General features: G+C 37.2%; 1 long non-coding RNA gene across 1 annotated transcript; it reads right to left on the bottom strand.

The window, feature by feature from the left end:
- Positions 1–5479: 5479 nt before the first annotated feature.
- LOC138926385 (uncharacterized) lies at positions 5480–6625 on the bottom strand. The gene is made up of 3 exons (XR_011442882.1): positions 6536–6625; positions 5662–6485; positions 5480–5599 (listed from the first exon to the last, which is right to left on the bottom strand). It is a non-coding gene; the product is annotated as an uncharacterized lncRNA (long non-coding RNA).
- Between the last annotated feature and the right edge of the window lie 12714 nt (positions 6626–19339).

The following is a 19339-nucleotide window of genomic DNA, read 5'->3' as shown; positions in this document are numbered from 1 at the left end:
ACTATATCATCCAAAAAAAAAATCAACATTGTACTCTATGAATTTTCGTTTCTCTTTGTAAAATTCTTCTCTGGCTGTACACAACTATCAATGCTCAAAAAACCGCAGGATCGAGAATTTGTCGAGTTGGAAATTCCGTATAACGGTCAGCCGAAGCGGCCGGGCTCTCCGCCGCCGATGGCCAATCCCGCCCACGCAGCAGTCCTGCTGCGGTCGCTGCTGCTCCCAGCGCTACCAGGTAAGCTATCACTTCCTTTCACTTGTACAAAGAATACCCATACATACACATTATCCTTGCCACTGTCCCCTCGCCAAAGAGTGTGCGACAAAATGTGAATAATATGTATGCCCTCGAGGGGACCGAGTTCAACTGCAGGTGGGTGGCGAAGCCATTTTATTCCGTAACCCCTTCTACAACTATACATTATGCAGTTTGTATGTGTTGTCTTTGATATCTTTCTTGACCTGTATTTGTATTGTACATCTCTCACCCACACCCGAATTAAAAAAGAATGGTATATAGCCTTGTGCCTTGAGCCATATATTTCATTAAGGACTGAAAGCATTTTAGACGCATCTTAACATTTTAACAGAATAATGCATTTTCATTAGTGTTGTAGGCTGAGAGTTTTCATCACCATGTTTTTACTCAAATTTTCATTAACATCAAGGAGTATTTATTAATTTAGGTAAGAACTTAGGTAAGAAATATTTATAGGACATCAGTGCTTTTGATTATGTGTTTTCTTTAACAAACATACACAATTCGGAGTGTTCCAGTTCTTTCACCTAAAAAAAAAAATAAAATATTTTAAAATACTATTTAATAAAATGAATGCCAAAATACCACCTTTTCAATTTCCGCTGATCCTAAATACGCTTTAAGTTTCAATGGTTTCTCAGAGGTATAGCCATTTTTTTGTAAAATGTTAAAAAGCAAAGGCCAAAGTTCTTTGGAATTTGCCTTGGGAAAACTGTGCCAACTAATGCTTCGGAGATTCTTGCAGCAAGAGATGCTTTCAAGGAAGAATTTCTCATCTCGGCATAGAATTTCCAAATTTTCCAGGGTTTCGGATTGTTTGGTGATCCATTCGTGAAATTTGATGGTAAAATCATTTGTTAGATTAAAAGATATTTTTAAGACGAACGTACGAAGTTGTGGGAAACATGGAAGGGTTGCATATCTAAAAACTCTATCAGATAGCTCTAAAGAGTTAAGATTATTTTTAAACATTGATATCCAGCATAGAAAGTCCTCGGCCGTACCGGTATAATTTTCGAGACTTAACGATTGTACCCTCGGACAATATGGAAATCGAAATTTCTCAGAACGGTATCGATCTATTCGTAGCTCTTTCAATTTAGGGAAGGACCATTCCGTTGTGTATTTTATATTTATGTAATCCATAACGGCTCTATCTAAATCCAAAATTTCTAAAGTTTTGCATAGGCTTTCGATCCAGGCACAAAAAACGTTCTTTGAACTAAAACAAGCAGATCGTAAAACAAGATTCCGTAGGTCTGTACAGCTGGGAAACGGGGCACCAATGTATGAACGTTCTATTCTTAAGCACCTCAACTTATTCATTTCATAGCACTGTTTGCACGCCAGGGAGAAGAGTATTTTCATTCTCCTGTGTCCTATAAAACTAAGTTTTTCCAGTTCAGGTAAAGTACACACATTATCTAAAAAGAAAAAATAAATTCGGTGTTTTTTTTATTGCAAGAAAAATCTTACCTAATCTTACAAAAACGGTTTGATTAAATGATTTTTCTAAAAAAAATCGTAGACTTTTTATATTTGTAAGATGTCTTAAAACACTAATATATACGAGTGAGTCAAAGCATTTTCCAACTAGCGTCATAGATATGAGATTTTTGAGCATTTTTAATTTAAAAAACTTCGATAAATTTCGATTTGCCGTCAAATATCTTATCTTTATAGAAAGCATGTCGGGATAATGCTGACCAACAAGAACAAGTTCTTGATTTTCAAATTTTTTCATTTTTATATATTCTATGGTAGAATCATTTTTTTGGAATATAATTGGAAAAGTGCCGGATATGATGTCTATTTCGTGTATTTGGGAGAATTCGGATCCGCAGTGAAAGCAGAATGCGCTTTTTAAAACATCATCTGCTTGGATTAACATCACCTTATCGATTAAGTCTAATTTCTTGAAGATTAGGTCCAAAATTTCCACAGGCAAATCCGTAATTTTGCGTTTCATATTATTTTATTTTATGCTCAAAAATTCTAGTAACAGAATCTTCAAGTCTGATAAGAACATCCAGAGCTTCTGAAATGACGCATCATGAAAAATATGTACAAAATTTATAAACTTCTTGCTTTGAAAATATGTACTATAACGTAGGCGTTAAGATAGAGACCTTCTTACTTCGAAATACTGGCATCGACTGGAGTGAAGTCGATCTGTTGCGGGAAAGAGTTTCATATTATGAATGTACATACACACATTTTGCTCATTTAATAGAAATTTATTCTAAGAAAAAAATACAAGCATTTCGAGATAAGAAAATTTAAAATGTTCTGTTTTATACGTAATACGTAATATATTCATTATTCATATATTCATCAAATTCATGCAAAAAACTAACAAAATATATATACATAATTTAAATATTTATTTTAACCATGTTTAAATATTTTATTTTCTTCATAAAATCTTTCAAAAATCCACGCACTTTTGAGAAACTTCCATAGCACTCCAAGTCAGCACAAAACTATGCTATATTTATTTAATTCGTAAAACGTATAGTACATGTAGATAAATTATTACTTTTCATAAATTCTAAAATGATTTAAAGCTCTAACATATACAATATTTAAGACTTTTTAAACATTAAAACTTATACTTAGATTCAGGCTAAAATCAGCTGCTTTTTTGAGAGACTAGGCCGATCGAAATCCTCCAATTCGTCGTGCTTGGTCCACTTTTGAGGCTTCTGTTTCGTTTTTGATTTCAAGCGCATCATTAATCATCTTAAATGCTCCAATGCCCTAATGCACTTTTTTGGTTGTTCTCGTTCTTGTTTAGGCCTGCGGTAAATACATGCCCGCTGCCAGCAATGCTCAAAATAGCCAAAACAATCAGCCCATGGATGGCACCTATCTGGTGGAGGCCTCGTTCTGAGCCGGGAGCGAGTTGGCATCCAAGTCGTCAGAGAAGTCCCAGAGGAATGAAAAAGAACCAGCCACCACAGAAACATCCACATCAAGAGCCACATTCACATCCCAATCGATGACGAGATCGAGATGATTTATGTTTACTTTACGTTTAGTCTAACTTGAAAAGTTTTTAAACTAAATTGAATTCGTTTGTAGGCATTGTCGTGTGTACTAGTCGCCAAATGGAAACCAAGAAAACGAACACAAAACTATAAGAAACACTAAAAAATACACAACAAATGAAAATAAAATACAAGTGTAATCTCTAAAATCTGATTTTCGAGTTTAACGAACAAGATATTTAATTAAAAGATCAACAATTGCAGACTCAAATGCAAACATCTCTGAATGTGTAAAATGTAAAAAGCACATTAAAAATTAAACAAAATGAAATAAAAGTGCCGAACCCAGTTTCTGAGGCGGCAAAGTCGGATTTGATTAGCGAAGACCCGTTAATGAAAAACAAAAAAACTAAAAACTTAAAAATAAAAAACAAATAAATAATAATAATAATATGCAACACTATTTACTTTATTTAGGTGACAAGATAACAACAGCAAACAACCGAAACCGAAGCATTTTAGAGGAATTTACTGTGTGTGTTTTAATAAAATGAGAATAATAAAGTAGTTTAGACGGAAAACAAAAATAGTTTGACGAATGTACTACCCAGCAGGTGGATCCAACCGATATGAATACCCAAAATGGGGCAGAAGAACACTCAAGCACTCAATTAATTCTAAATTAAAAATCAAACATTTAAAATTAGTTCAAGTAAATAACTTAAAAAAAAAAACAAAAAACAAAAATGGAAACAAAAACAACAACAAAAATATGGAGCTTGTATGTATGTATAATAAATTTATTATGATTACTCTAATTAATATTATTATTATTATTATGGCGATGATAAAAAGAAAGACGATGCTGTTGACTATTTGTTTCTAACTCTCTAAGTTGCCTACTAATTTTCAAAATGCTAAATGCAAACCAAATTAACAAGAATCACAAAATTTTGTTTAGCGTAACAAAGTTGTGAATAAAATACAACAGAAGGCGATTACGATTAGATTGAAAATTTACAAAAACAATAAAGAAAACCAAATCAAGAAGACAAAACCCATAATTTGGTTACTAAAAAAAACCAACCAACTCTTGTAGCGATATTCTAAAAGAAAACCAATCTATCAAGAAAAGAAAGTCGATAGTCGAGAAACGAAAACACCCAAGAAATATCCAAGACGGAGGAAGACGACATTTCTTTGATTTTTAGTGATATGAAATTCGAATTGAGTAACTGAAAACATAAAAACCATATACTCTGCCACGGGTCTCTGCAAATGAAACAGCTAAAGATTAATAATGAATTAAATAAAGAAATCTGTTTACTTCCACCAAACAAACAACTCTCTTTCTCTGTCTGTTTATATTGCTCTCCAGAAATAGGTATTTCTGCTTATGCATATGTCCTTAACCCTGTCCTTTGTGTCCTTTGTATCCTTTTGTGAGTGTCTGTGTGTGTAATAATACCCCTGAAACCCAGCTCCCCCTCCAAAAAGTCTATATTGTAAATTGTTGAAACTAAATCGTGCAAAAAACAAAAAAAAATCAACATTGTACTCTATGTATTCTTTGTTTCTCTTTGTAAAATTCTTCTCTGGCTGTACACAACTATCAATGCTCCAAAAACCGCAGGATCGAGAATTTGTCGAGTTGGAAATTCCGTATAACGGTCAGCCGAAGCGGCCGGGCTCTCCGCCGCCGATGGCCAATCCCGCCCACGCAGCAGTCCTGCTGCGGTCGCTGCTGCTCCCAGCGCTACCAGGTAAGCTATCACTTCCTTTCACTTGTACAAAGAATACCCATACATACACATTATCCTTGCCCCCCGTCCCCTCGCCAAAGAGTGTGCGACAAAATGTGAATAATATGTATGCCCTCGAGGGGACCGAGTGCAACTGCAGGTGGGTGGCAAAGCCATTTTATTCCGTAACCCCTTCTACAACTATACATTATGCAGCTCGTATGTGTTGTCTTTGATATCTTTCTTGACCTGTAATTGTATTGTACATCTCTCACCCACACCCGAATCAAATAAGAATGGTATAGAGCCTTGTGCCTTGAGCCATATATTTCATTAAGGACTAAAAGCATTTTAGACGCATCTTAACATTTTAACAGAATAATGCATTTTCATTAGTGTTGAAGGCTGAGAGTTTTCATCCTTTTTTCCATGTTTTTACTCAAGTTTTCATTAACGTCAAAGAGTATTTATTAATTTAGGTAAGAACAGGCCTTTGAAGTTTAAATTAACTTTATAAAGATATGTTTGAAGGACAACATCAGTGCTTTTGATTATGTGTTTTATTTAACAAACATACACAATTCGGAGTGTTCCAGTTCTTTCACCTAAAAAGTATACATAAAATATTTTAAAATAGCTTTTCATAAAATGAATGCCAAAAGATCACCTTTTCAATATCCTCCGATCCTAAATACGCTTTTAGTTTTAATGGTTTGTCAGAAGTATATCCATTTCTTTGTAAAATGTTAAAAAGCAAAGGCCAAAGTTCTTTGGAAGGTGCCTTGGGAAAACTGTGCCAACTAATGCTTCGGAGTTTCTTGCAGCAAGAGATGCTTTCAAGGAAGAATTTCTCATCTCGGCATAGAATTTCCAAATTTTCCAAGGTTTCTGATTGTTTGGTGATCCATTCGTAAAATTTGTTGGTAAAATCATTTGTTAGATTAAGAGATATTTTTAAGACGAACGAACGAAGTTGTGGGAAACATGGAAGAGTTTCATATCTAAAAACTCTATCTGTTAGCTCTAAGGAGTAAAGATTGTTTTTAAACATTGATATCCAGCATTGAAAGTCCTCGGCCGTATCGGTATAATTTTCGAGACTTAACGATTGTAACCTCGGACAATATGGAAATCGAAATTCCTCAGAACGGTGTCGATCAATTCGTAGCTCTTTCAACTTAGGGAAGGACCATTTTGATGTGTATTTTACATCTATGTAATCCATAACGGCTCTATCTAAATCCAAACTTTCCAAAGTATTGCCTAGGCGGCCGATCCAGGTCCAAAAATTGGAACTAAAATGAGTAGACCGTATAACAAGATTCCTTAGGTTTGTAAACCTGGGAAGCGGATCATAAATGTATGAATGTTCTATTCTTAAGCACCGCAACTTATTCATTGCATAGGGGTACGCCAGGGAAATAAGTATTTCCACTGTCCTGTTTCCTATAAAACTAAGTTTTTCCAGTTCAGGTAAAGTGCACACATTATCTAAAAAGGAAAGATAAATTAAGTATTTTACTTATTGTATTTTTTCTTACCTAATCTTACAACAACGAATTTAAATATTGATTTTTCCAAACAAAAACGTAGAATTTTTATATTTGTAAGATATCCAAAAACATTAGTATATACGGTTGAGGCACAGACTTCTCCAACTATCGTCATAGATATGGGATTTTTTAGCATTTTTAACTTTAAAAACTTCGATAAATTCCGAAATGCTGTTAAATATCTTAAATTTATAGAAAGCGTGTCGGGATAATTCTGACCAACAAGAATAAGTTCTTGATTTTCAAATTTGTTCATTTTTATATATTCTATGGTCGAATCATTTTTTTGGAATATAATTGGAAAAGTGGCGGATATGATGTCTATTTCGTGTATTTGAGAGAATTCGGATCCGCAGTGAAAGCAGAATGCGCTTTTAAAAACATTATCTGCTTGGATCAACTTCACCTTATCGATTAAGTCTAATTTCTTGAAGATTAGGTCCAAAATTTCCACAGGCAAATCCGTAATTTTGCGTTCCATATTATTTTATTTTATGTTCAAAAATTCTAGTAACAGAATCTTCAAGTCTGATAAGAAAGAGCTTCTGAAATGACGCAATATGAAAAATATGTACAAAATATATATATTTCTTGCTCTGAAAATTACTATAACTTACGCGTTGAGATAGAGACCCTCTTACTTCGAAATACCGGATACGACTGGAGTGAAGTCGATCTTTTGCGGAAATAGGTTTAAGAGTATGTAGTTTTTTTAAGAGTGAGCTGTAGAAATTTATTCTAAGAAGAACACAAGCATTTCGAGATAACAAAATTTTCAATTTTCGGTTTTGTACGTAATATATTTATTAGTTGTTCTTACGTCTCTTATCGAAACACAATAACAAATTCATGCACAAAACTAACAAAATATATATACATACATAATTTTTATATTTATTTTAACCATGTTTAAATATTTTATTTTCTTCATAAATTCTTTCAAACATCAACGCACTTTTAAGAAACTTCCATAGCACTCAAAGTCAGCACAAAACTATGCTATATATATTTAGTTCGTAAAATGTACAATACATGTAGAAAAATAGAGAGACTAGGCCAATCGAAATCCTCAAATTCGTCGTGCTTGGTCCACTTGGTCCGCTTCTGTTTCTTTTTTGGATTCAAGCGCATCATTAATCATCTTAAATGCTCCAATGCCCTAATGCACTTTTTTGGTTGTTCTCGTTCTTGTTTAGGCCTGCGGTAAATACATGCCCGCTGCCAGCAATGCTCAAAATAGCCAAAACAATCAGCCCATGGATGGCACCTATCTGGTGGAGGCCTCGTTCTGAGCCGGGAGCGAGTTGGCATCCAAGTCGTCAGAGAAGTCTCAGAGGAATGAAAAAGAACCAGCCACCACAGAAACATCCACATCAAGAGCCACATTCACATTCCAATCGATGACGAGATCGAGATGATTTATGTTTACTTTACGTTTAGTCTAACTTGAAAAGTTTTTAAACTAAATTGAATTCGTTTGTAGGCATTGTCGTGTGTATTAGTCGCCAAATGGAAACCAAAAGTAAAAACCAAGAAAACGAACACAAAACTATACGAAACACTAAAACATACACAACAAATGAAAATGTAATACAAGTGTAATCTCTAAAATCTGATTTTCGAGTTTAACGAACAAGATTTTTAATTAAAAGATCAACAATTGCAGACTCAAATGCAAACATCTCTGAATGTGTAAAATGTAAAAAGCACATTAAAAATGGGAAAGTCAAAAAGAAAGACGAAACTGTTGACTACTAATTTTCAAAATGCTAAATACCAAATTAACAAGAATCACAACATTTTGATTAGCGTAACAAAGTTGTGAATAAAATAAAACCGAAAGCGATTTCGATTAGATTGAAAATTTACAAAAACAATAAAGAAAACCAAATCAAGAAAACAAAGCCCACAATTTGGTTCTTAAAAAACCAACCAACTCTTCTAGCGGTATAATAAAAGAAAACCAATCTAACAACCAAACCAATCTTTAGTGATATCGCTTATAGGTCCACCCTTGTATTAAAACACCTGTGTTATTTTGAATACCCTCTAAAATACTCTTTTCGGAGACAACGCCTTGACTTACCCACTAGACTCTAGTAACTAGAGAGAGAGAGATCAACCAAGACAGCAACCAATCGGATGGCAAAAATAACGGAAATTCCCACCATACATCATCGACTATATAACGCGTTAACCCAGCGCCGGGCCAGAGATCGCCCCCTATATTTGTACTAACTATATCCATTGGATCGTGGAGTATACGTGGAAGCTTTGCCGGCATACCGTCATATGTATCCGAGGCTAAAACAAAAAAAACATAATTCAAAGTGTGCGGCCCGAACAGATGTTGTTCCGTGTATTTTGTATTTCGCATTTTGTTGCGGCTTTTGTGGCGATAACTTGACGGGCATATGGCCCAAACTAATTTGCATAGCCGTCTTTAGTGTTAGTCATATATGCCTATGAGTTGTCGAGAGCTGTGAACTTAAACTTGACAACAGTACTGAGAAAAGATCTGGCTGTGAGATGCACAAGATCGTTTAGTCTTCATGTGCTTCTTGATGACTAAAAATTAAAGAACTCAGCCGTATTTCCTTTGTTATTCTATTAAATTTTCAGGTATTTTTTTATTTTAATTTAAGACACAAGTTGTTAAGGGTTATACGCAGGTAGGATTTTCAAGATATCAAACATTTTTCTTTTATTTTATTCGAATTTACGTGTGGTTGTCCTTGGCCTTTCAAAAGTTTTACTCGATCCGATAAATATTTTCGGAATTATAATGGGAATTTAATGCTAATTTTTTATATCCTTCGTTTATTACCTGCATTGATGTATTCTTTAAATGAATCAATAATATTTTTCGATTTCGGATATTTTAAACCGACAAAAACGAGATCAACTCAATGCTCAATTTTTTTCAAAGACACTTTTCGGTTTTAAAAAATTAATCATATCACAGCGGTTACTAATTATAAGGCTAGCATCGATATTAGTTCAGCCTCAGTTCAGGGCAACGAGTTAAATTAATTGATTTCCTCATTTTTAATTTCCCAACTCATTAGGTGGATATTTGTCTTGAATTTCCACCGTCTTGCGTATGTGCCTCTAAATCATGCCTCGTATCGATTTCAATGAATCAGTCGCCATCAGCTGCTCATTAGCAACGTCATTGAGTGCGCTTTGTGGTGTCGGCCCACCACCTCCTCCTCCTTCTTGCCAGTCTCCTTTTATTTCTATAAGCAGATAAAAAATATGAAAAAAAACTAAAAAAAAACTCCAAAGGTCGTTGCTATAAATCAAGGCAAAAACAGAAGACGAGTAAAGATATAAAGAGGTAAAAATAACACAAAACAAAACTTAAATGTTAAAACTTACTTGCTTCTATGTACGATTGCTGCGAGTGTGTGTGTCTATATTATTTGTGGTTTGTTTTTTGTTTGCAAAAGCACTTGGTCATTAAAAAACAAACTGCAATATAATAAACATTTATAAGTCGTCAAAGTACATACATATTTGTATATACTATATACACATAAGCTAACGAGCATGTACACGGTCTTTCACACGATTGCCTTGCAATATTGAGTATACGCAATGTGGGTTTCCTTTTTTGGACTGTTTTGCTGGACAGACGCTAATATTAACTTCGGTAAGCTAGCTTTATGACGTTATTTATCACTCATACAGCTAGATAACCAAAGACAACATAGCACCCATAGTGTTGTATAAGATTTGTGGGAGTATTGTTTGAAAAAAAGGGAAAGGAAAGTGTTTAACACAAATGAACTATTATATTATATTTTTGCACTTTTATGTTTCGTTTTTTTCACGTTTTCGTATTTTTTGGTCATTAAATTTGTGGCGGACTTTTTATTTATTTTTTCTCCCATGGACAGTCACTTGGTTTCTCGTCGCCCACTCACAGACACAGACCTGATATATTTGCTTTTTTGCGCAGGCGTAGCCATGCTGAATGCATTGAGAAATGCTACGTGGAATTTTTATGCATTTTGCATAGACAAATAAGATAGAGAAGAAAAACGAGTTGAGAAACAGGGTGGCGAATGATAATGGTCGGAAAAAGGTCAAAGTTGGACGAGCGCGCGTTCGTCCAGAACCCCGAATGATTCCCAGGGGCTGCAATGATTTTTGTATGCTTGGAGAAATATTCCCATAAATATGCACGCTACGACGATCAACAATTATGCCCAACGTCCTCGTCGTCTTGGTCGTCGTCTTAGTCTTCTTTTTTGTATTTTTGTATAGCCTCTTTCGCTTTTCGTATTCTTAATGTTTCGGTTGGTCAAGTGACTGTAACTGGAACGACAGAATGCGAAGACGTCTTTGGGTGGTGGTGGTGATGGTGATGGTAATGGTGGTGGTATTCGCCAGTGGTGGATTCGGACCTGCATTGGCATTATAGCGCCGGGCTTGGGATAGCTCTGAGTAAGCCAAGTGAACGGCTGACTGGTCTCAGTCAAGTCTACAACTCCACAAGTCTGCAACTCTTCAAGTCTGCTAGGCCAGCTAGACGAGCGTTCCGTAACGTAAGTTCCCACAATTATGCGCCTCGCTCGACTCCACAAAACTCCACAAAACAACGCTGGTAATAATCGCTGAAACATAAAGCGGCGGAAAATGTTGAAAAGCAGCCAGCCAGTCAGTAAGTCAGCCAGCCAGCCAGCTAGCCAAACAGCATAGGCGAATTCTCTGAATGTCTTACTTCACTTTACCATTTTGTTAGCCTCAAATTGTGCAATGGATATTGTGTGACGACAGTAGCAGCAACCACTTACGAATTCAAAACCAGTCCAAGCCCAAAGGCAACCAGACTAACACAAGAAACACAGATTTTCGAAAACATTTCAAAGTCTAGGGGCCGCAGGTCCAACTGGATTCAGTTGAAGGGCTTGCTGGCTTAATGAAGGGTTCTTCAAAAGGGCTTACACAAGACTATTTCAGTTAACTAAGGCCTATACTTCCCAACTGAGATTAAAGGAATTCTAAACTTTCAGAGAACTAACTCATTGGATTTAATGTATTTATTAGTCATAGCAATGCATAATTCTAGTTATTATTTCTTGGAAAAGGTGCACCTTTCCTTAATAAATTAACTGAGAAAATTGCATACTGAAATTCCTTATTTTAAGAAATTACTTGGATTTGATAGCTTTAGTTTGAGTTTAATTAATTATCGATTTTTATTTTCCGAATCTAGGCATGAATAATATGTTTCCAACAATTCCAAATTAATCCACTACACGACACATGTTTCCAAGTGAATCAAACCAAGTGGGGATTTTTCCCTATAGATTTCTCCCAATATGTCATTAAGGTTAATTTGCACTTGCGGCTAACACACCCTCAAGCTAGTATATGCCCCTTCACCCACACACTCTCACCTTCTTCTGGGCGATTCTAACTATTTTCTCGGCCTAGACCGATGACGTGAATTACAGAATTAACATAATATCCATACCAAATATAGAGATGTATCTAGGCGGTTAAAGTTGACGCCTATCCGCTGACCGCAAGTTAAATTCAAATGCTTCCAAGAACAAATCACACATTGAAAGAGAGGGGCACAGTCGGGTGGATAGAGACGGCTAGATAAATCAGCATATTCAAATAGGTTTGGATGAGATGCCGCCGCTGATTGGATTGGAGCCGAAACCGGAGGTATTATTGCCTAGGCCTAGATCACAGATCTGCGCATATATTGTTCGTATATGTGTAGGAAACTGAAATTACCAAATCGATGTTGGATTGGCCCGAAACACGTTTTTTTTAAAGACTTATGCCAGAGTTCTGTCTGAGTTTGTGCATATCAGATGAGGGGTGTACGATAAGTCTATTGAAAATTCTGGAAACGTGTGTCTCTCCAATAGAGCCGGATATCAGAAGAATTTGCTCACGATTTCACTATATATGTGTATAATATAAATATATATATTAACGTGTACATACCTTTTTCAAACAAGACGTGGGGAGAGGATTGAGTTGTGCATGTGATTTGGCTTGTGATTGTGATTGAGATCGAGATATCGAGATATTGTGACTGTGATTGTGATTGTGAGGTTATATCAAACAGCTGCGAATGCAAATGACATACCTCGAACGGAGATTTTGAACGTAGAGTTTGAGAGTCGGTTTGAAGGTGGACGAAGGTGCTGATTGAGGTTCGAATTAACACTGAATGCTTGGGCACTTAACTTGGTCACTATTTGGATTTGATTTGTACGATTTTTCTGGATCGTTGCCGGTGGGCTTGGCGGTGTGGACTTGCTGGAAATGATGAAGGAATCTACTCTGATCTCCGAAAAAAGATTTAATTTAATTTCGGCTCTGGCACCGGGTTGCTTTCGCACACACCTTCAACGCCGCCAAACGCTTCTAAACTAAATTCAGTTTTGGTAAAAATGCGACAAACGAGCTCCAGATCAGCTTCTTGAGACGTATGCGATGGCAGCGTCGTCGACAGCGACGCCGGCAGCGACGCGACGTCAGCCCAGGTGTACATAAGACCTGTACCGGGGGTTTCTCACAGGTATTGTGTATGTGTGAGTCGGTTTTTGCGTTGGTGTGCCGATGATCCGATCGCCGACGCCTCGCTTACCTGCAACGTCGACTGAGCAGTCGGCAGAGCTCTTACCTGATTTTCGTGTTTTTTGTTGTTGCTGCCTTTTTCCCGCCAAACGAGAGGCATACAGGTAAGAGCAAGTACAAAGCCCAAGTCTCTCTGGTTGCACTGGTGTGTGTAAGGCAAGGTGTACGGAATACATAGATGTATGTGTCGGGATATAGTATATAACTAAATATATAGAGTTGCCTAATGATTGTCTATGGCTATGGCTAAGGCTATTGATTTTAAATTTCAACAATGCGGGTGAAAAATGCTCAAAATTATATTGCACGAAAGCTGAAATTATAAAAGTTGGCTTTAACATGGACATACAGGGTGCTATTACTTAAAGGGCTTGCTAAAGAAAATAATGAAAAATATTTATAAAATGTAAATATAGTTTATCTTTTAATCTTTATCCCTATTTATTAAATAAAACTCCTTTTATGTCGATCCTGAAACCACAACCGAAACCCTGTTAATCACATAAAAGTGGACGATTTCAGGTTGGGCTTTTTTTATTTTGTTTGTCTTCGGCAAATTTGTTGTCTGGCAAGTTGACTTTTGCCAAAAAAACGCCAGAAAACGACAAAACCCCACAAAAAGTAAAACACGATGAAAAAACCAAAAATAAAATGAAAGAAGCCCGCAAATATTAAGAGAAACTTGATCGAGAGCTAAGAGGTCGCCCGAAAGTTGCCCATCTGACATAGACGAGTATTTGGGTCCTCTATAAAGAGGGGTGTGAAAATTAACAGCTGATCTAAGATATGAATACTGCTAATACTGAATATTCGTTTATTAAATGCTACTAATTTAGGCAGAGAATAGCGGTTTGTAAGAGATATTATCTAGGGAAGATGGCTGGGACTAATAAAAAACGTAGTTAATTGTCTTGAAAGTAGTTTTTCCGCCTTAAGAAAAGGATTAATATGTTCTAAATTGACTCTAGTAATTTAATTTTGAATACAACTTTTCTAGACCTTTTGAATTCAAAATGTGTATTAGCATTTTGTTTAGGAAAACTAATTTCCGTGATTTCTTTTGGAAATGGGAACTTTAAAGCCTCTGTATAATTTATTATAAAATTAGTGTAGCTCTAGTAACTTATAAATTATAAAAAAAATCTTTTAATGTAATAAATTCTTCGCAAAAACCTTTATTTTAATTTTTGAAAAATATTCCCAAGAAAGTCATTAAATTTTTCGTTGAATTTCAGTGACATGTGTTTTTGAACCATTTCCAAAAAAAAAAAACACCTCCTAGCCAAGTAATCTGTATGCCACACATAAATCATAGTTTTGTAGAATCCCTGCCAGGATCATCCCCTGTTTTTGAGACAAAAATCCTTACCCGGCGGGCTAAGATCTTCCCTTAATCTTCATTCCGACCCATTTCAACCAACTGCCGTTCGAGAACCCACGTACAGCACGCAATCAACTGTAGCGCAATGGCCACGCAACAGTCGGGCCAAAGAATACAACAAAAAATCACTTTTATGGCAAAGATCAAACTGGCAGAAAAACAACAGAAACGACCAAGACGACGACGAAAAATACGTTACCAAGGTAGGCTGGCGATGTTGCTTCTGCTGCTGCTCCAAAGAAATGGCCGTTAAAGTTGCCAGGCAAATGGCCAAAAGTCAGGGGCGTAGCTCGATCCAGAGTATGCCCCAGTGTGCCAGAACACAACACGAAGGTGTAGAGCCCCCTTTGTTTCAAAAAAGGGCTACGTGAGCGGTTCCCCTGGCACGTTTTTCAACTTTTTTTCTCGTTGTTTAATTTTAATTTTTTTTCTTCTGATTTTATTTTATTTTTTTTTTTTGTTTTTTTGGCGTGGCCGACGACGACGCCCGTTTGCCATCATAAAAGAAGTCAATTGAATTTAAATTTAAAGTACATAATGGCCAAGTGAAGGAGGCAAGATCGGTTGAGGAGGAGGCCGGGCCATGGGGGGCTAAGCGAGTGGTGAAGGCAACGCTGCCGCCTTTCGAATTTCACAAAGTCATCCGTGTGGTTTTTGTTGTTGCCGTGTTGGCTTTTTGCTGTTGGGGCCTCCGACTCTTTGTTGCTGTTGTGTGGGATTGAAGTCTATGTATATACCGATATATACACAATTTCATGTACAAGGCCCAGGCTGAGGCACAGGCACTGGCACGCAAGGCTTTTGGCTTTTAAGCCAAAGATATATCCATGTGTGCTTGTGTTCGTTGCTCTTTTGATTTAAACGTGCTTAAATTTAAAGATCAAATTGCCTGAGTTTCGTTGTATTTTTGGGGAATTTATTTATTTCTTGAGGTGGCGGGGATCGGTAGGCCCAGGAATTTTAAATTCTAGACAAGCAAAACCGCAATAATCGGCCAAAATTTGTATAGACATAAGCAAATTTTGTGAGTCAGAGATTGAAATGTCGCTTGCTTTTTTTTTGTTTGCTTGTTGGCGGATATGGTTAGTAATTTATTTAGAAAGCCAACTTCGAGTGCCCCCACAGACTCCGGGGCTGACACACATATTTCAGCTTTATTCACATTTCGCCCACCGCTCGGGTAATTTCGCTAGAAAAGATGATTAAGTGATTAGTGGCTTTTTTGCAGCCGACTTGCTTCGAGCATAACGAAAGACTTAGGCAACGAACTTGCCGGTAACCTATTGACATTATGACGCGCCAAAGAAAAGCTAGTCCCTCTCTCTAGCCCTATGCCTCTTTTTGGGTTTTTTTTTTTTACGAATTTGCATTGTTTGCCAGCCTTGCCACCTCCCGCTGCCGCTCCCGCTCCCCCCAAGTTCCCGATTTGTCTGCCCGCCAAGCAAACGTGAGATGAGCTGGGCTTTGCCTCCGCCGCTGGGAACGTGCAGAGAAAATATTTGACTTTTTTGTGCACACAGTTATGGATATATAAATATGTCAAACGTTTTGTTTGCCTTTCTGCCGTTGCCATTGTGGGAAAGTGTGAGGTTCTGGGCCCGTAGCTCTGTGGCAGCATTTTGGCAGAGATTTTATCGGCGGGTTGGTAATTAATTGTAGGAATCATATATGGTAAGAGGAAAAATATTGTTTTTGACAGATTTAGACATTATACACATATTTATATGAAATTAAATAAAATATATAAATTATTTTTATGTACAATATTAATTTACAAATATAAAAATTTAATAGTATTAACATAAATAATATTGAATTTATACATCATTTTGATGTTTAGTTCCTCAAAAGCTTAAACCAGCTCCACAGCATAGAATCCATTCACTTTGTTTTCTATCGGTTTCCAGATCATTTAACAATGCAAAGACCCGGCTTTTTGGCCATTGTCCAAGCTCTTCGAATGGTTAATAAGCATACATATTCAATGGAAACCAGTTGGGGCCTCATGCCGGGGTGGGTCTACTTACCCCCTCCTATCTACAGACCCGATTGGATTCAGCTCTATTGAGCTGGAGCCAGAACTAATAAAACTCATTAAACCAAACATGTTTGGGCCTAAACAAAGACCTCTGTCTATAACCAATTTGAATAATCTCCAACACAGCGATATGACAGAAAAGCGGTGGAAGCCAAAAAGTCAATAATCTGATTTTGGGGGCGAATGAGAACGAGGTAAGGAGGAGAACGATGTTCAATTAAAAACAAAACTCAAATTAATGAAATGAAAATAAAAATAAATTAAGTAAATGTCGAGAGTCCAAATTCGAGTCCGAATCAGAGTCCCCAAAGAAAGCGACAGAAAGCGATGGCAAAAGGCGACGGTGTCGGTGGAGGCGACGGATGGAGTAACCCACCAAACCAGCCATTGCCTGAGAGAATCAAAATGATAACTTTTCAGTTCGGAGCGAAACTGTACCCCCCTGTTCGGCATCGGATCGGATCGGATCGGTGCTATAATGATCATGGATGATGCTGCGTGTGGAAGAGGAAGATGAAGAGCCGAGCAAAGCGTACGGGCCAAAAACAGAACACAAAAGGTGGCTAGCTGTCGGGCTAACTGGCTGACGGGGCTGACTGGAACCCGAACCTCCGCCGCCGACCGGCAAATGGCCAAGATCGATACAATTTTCGAGCAACATTTCGGGTTTTCGGGCATTAAAAAGTCAGAGAGAACAGTAACAATGCCAAGTCACAGATACACGGATACAGATACCTTACCCACTTGGCAAAGGGGATCGGTAGAGGGAGTGGAGTTCTGGCAGTTGCGAGGGGCAAAGACAAAGTTGTATCTTTTTGGTTATACGAGGGGAGACAAAAGAAGTGGAATGAGAACAAGATCATTGCATTTTTGCTGGCTGCTGTCGCTGCCTTGCCGTTTTTTTTCTCATTTTTTTCATTGCTGCTGCCTCAAAGCCAGTTTCGCCCCAGCTTGGTAACAAGTTTGACTGAAAAATTCTAAAAATAATACCGGCCGGTTTGTCGTTTCAAAAAATCAAAAAAAAAAAAAAAAACTGAATAAAAAAATAAAGGAGAAAAGAAAGAGTGGGCCCAACTCTGGAAATGATGTTGCATCTGTGGGTGTGCAGGTATGCGTGTGTGTGAGTCTGCAAGAAATGAAAAAATAACCAAAATGAGTAACATTTCAAGGGAAGGGTCTAAGGATGCCGGCCGAGGCAAAGGGCCAAGTGCCAAGTCACTCGTTTCGGCTTACAGGCAGCTGCAATTGGTCCAGGGATGGGTGCACAGGTGAATTTATTGCCAGTGATTTATAAATAAAATATATAAATTATATTATATTATTAAAAAATGTATACAAATTATTTTACCTTAGAATTTTATAGGCAAATATTTTTCTTTATTTAAATGTTTTTTTTAGATTGTAATGTTATATATTTGTAATTTGTTGTTTTATCTTAATGCCTTTAAGATTGGTTGGTTAAGAGTAGTTCCTAGTTTTTGAAAAAACTTAACTTAAAAATGCATAAAATAACGTTCATTAATGACAGCTTTTTATTTAAGTTTTATTTTCTTCTAGCTATAATTCGTCCTAATAATATAAATTAGAATATTCATCTTCCAAACTTCCTCGAGTAGAAGAAAAGACTCTGCAACCCTGATGCTGTCCAATGCTGCATCTTGGACCTTCAGACCCAGCACCAATCTCCAGCCGAATCCCGATCCGGTCCGGTCCGGGACCCTGGCTTCATGACGCTGCTAAATGTGTCTTGAATATATAGCTTGGTGCCCAGCATGGGGGGCAGGGCAGAGCCAGCAAGTCCATGTTAGTGTTTTTCCCTCATCTCTCTTAACGTTTGTTTGCAACAAGTAACGCGCATCTGTATCTGTATCCGTGTATCTCCGGCTGCCAAAGTGTTTGCCCAGCCAAAGAGTTGCTTACCTGTACTGGTTGTGCTACCTGCGCACAGGTAGGCGTATGCATGTATCTGTGCTCTGTCCATATCCTTTGCCTTTTACCATGGATGCAACCTCCAACCGCCAACGGTCAGCATCGGCCTCAGCAGCATCAGCAGCAAGCCATCATTATATATGTACATATATGTATTCTTAAATATATAGAAAAAAGATCCCATATATATGTACATAGGAACACGGGTTACTTTTTATACGAGATTGTGTCTCCTGGTATGACTTGGCAACTTGCTTTTGGACTAGGCGTCGGACTCTTCTGCCTTTGCTTAATGGTTTTAGGAAATCGAAAATTAAATAATTTATCTCGATTTTATGACGTTACAAGCAGGTTTTTATACCCCCATCGTCTCTAGTCTCCCTAGCAGCCAGCACGCGATAAATCTTCGGCTTACAATCAGAGAAGAAATGCTGCAAGAACAAAAAAATCACACATGCATGTACAATGCGATGCTTTTAAGTCCCTCCCGAGTAATTTGAATAGCCGCCGTTCTAATGCCATAAAAAAGATATGCTGCTCCTGGCCCCTGACCCTTCTCGTAATCAAAATCCCAAAATGAATCAACCGTGGAGGGGAGCTATTTTTAAAGAGACCCCATCTTGACTCGGTCATTATTTTCGTTGGGTTTGTATTATTTTCTGTTTTTTTGGCTGGTCATCGCTCTCAAGTGGTTCGTTCGAGTTGAGATTGATTCGAAAGAAAGGTGCAGAGAAAGTGGTAAAGAGGCAGTGGCTCATGGAGCCGGACTGGGACCAAGTGGGTTGTCATTGGGCTTTTGGTAATGCACAGGGGAAAAAATAAAAGAAATTGC

The sequence above is a fragment of the Drosophila bipectinata genome, chromosome 3L (assembly GCF_030179905.1).
Source record: "Drosophila bipectinata strain 14024-0381.07 chromosome 3L, DbipHiC1v2, whole genome shotgun sequence".
Taxonomy (NCBI): Eukaryota; Metazoa; Arthropoda; class Insecta; order Diptera; family Drosophilidae; genus Drosophila; species Drosophila bipectinata.
The sequence above is the reverse complement of the archived record's forward strand: the minus strand, read 5'-3'. Positions and strand labels throughout refer to the sequence as shown.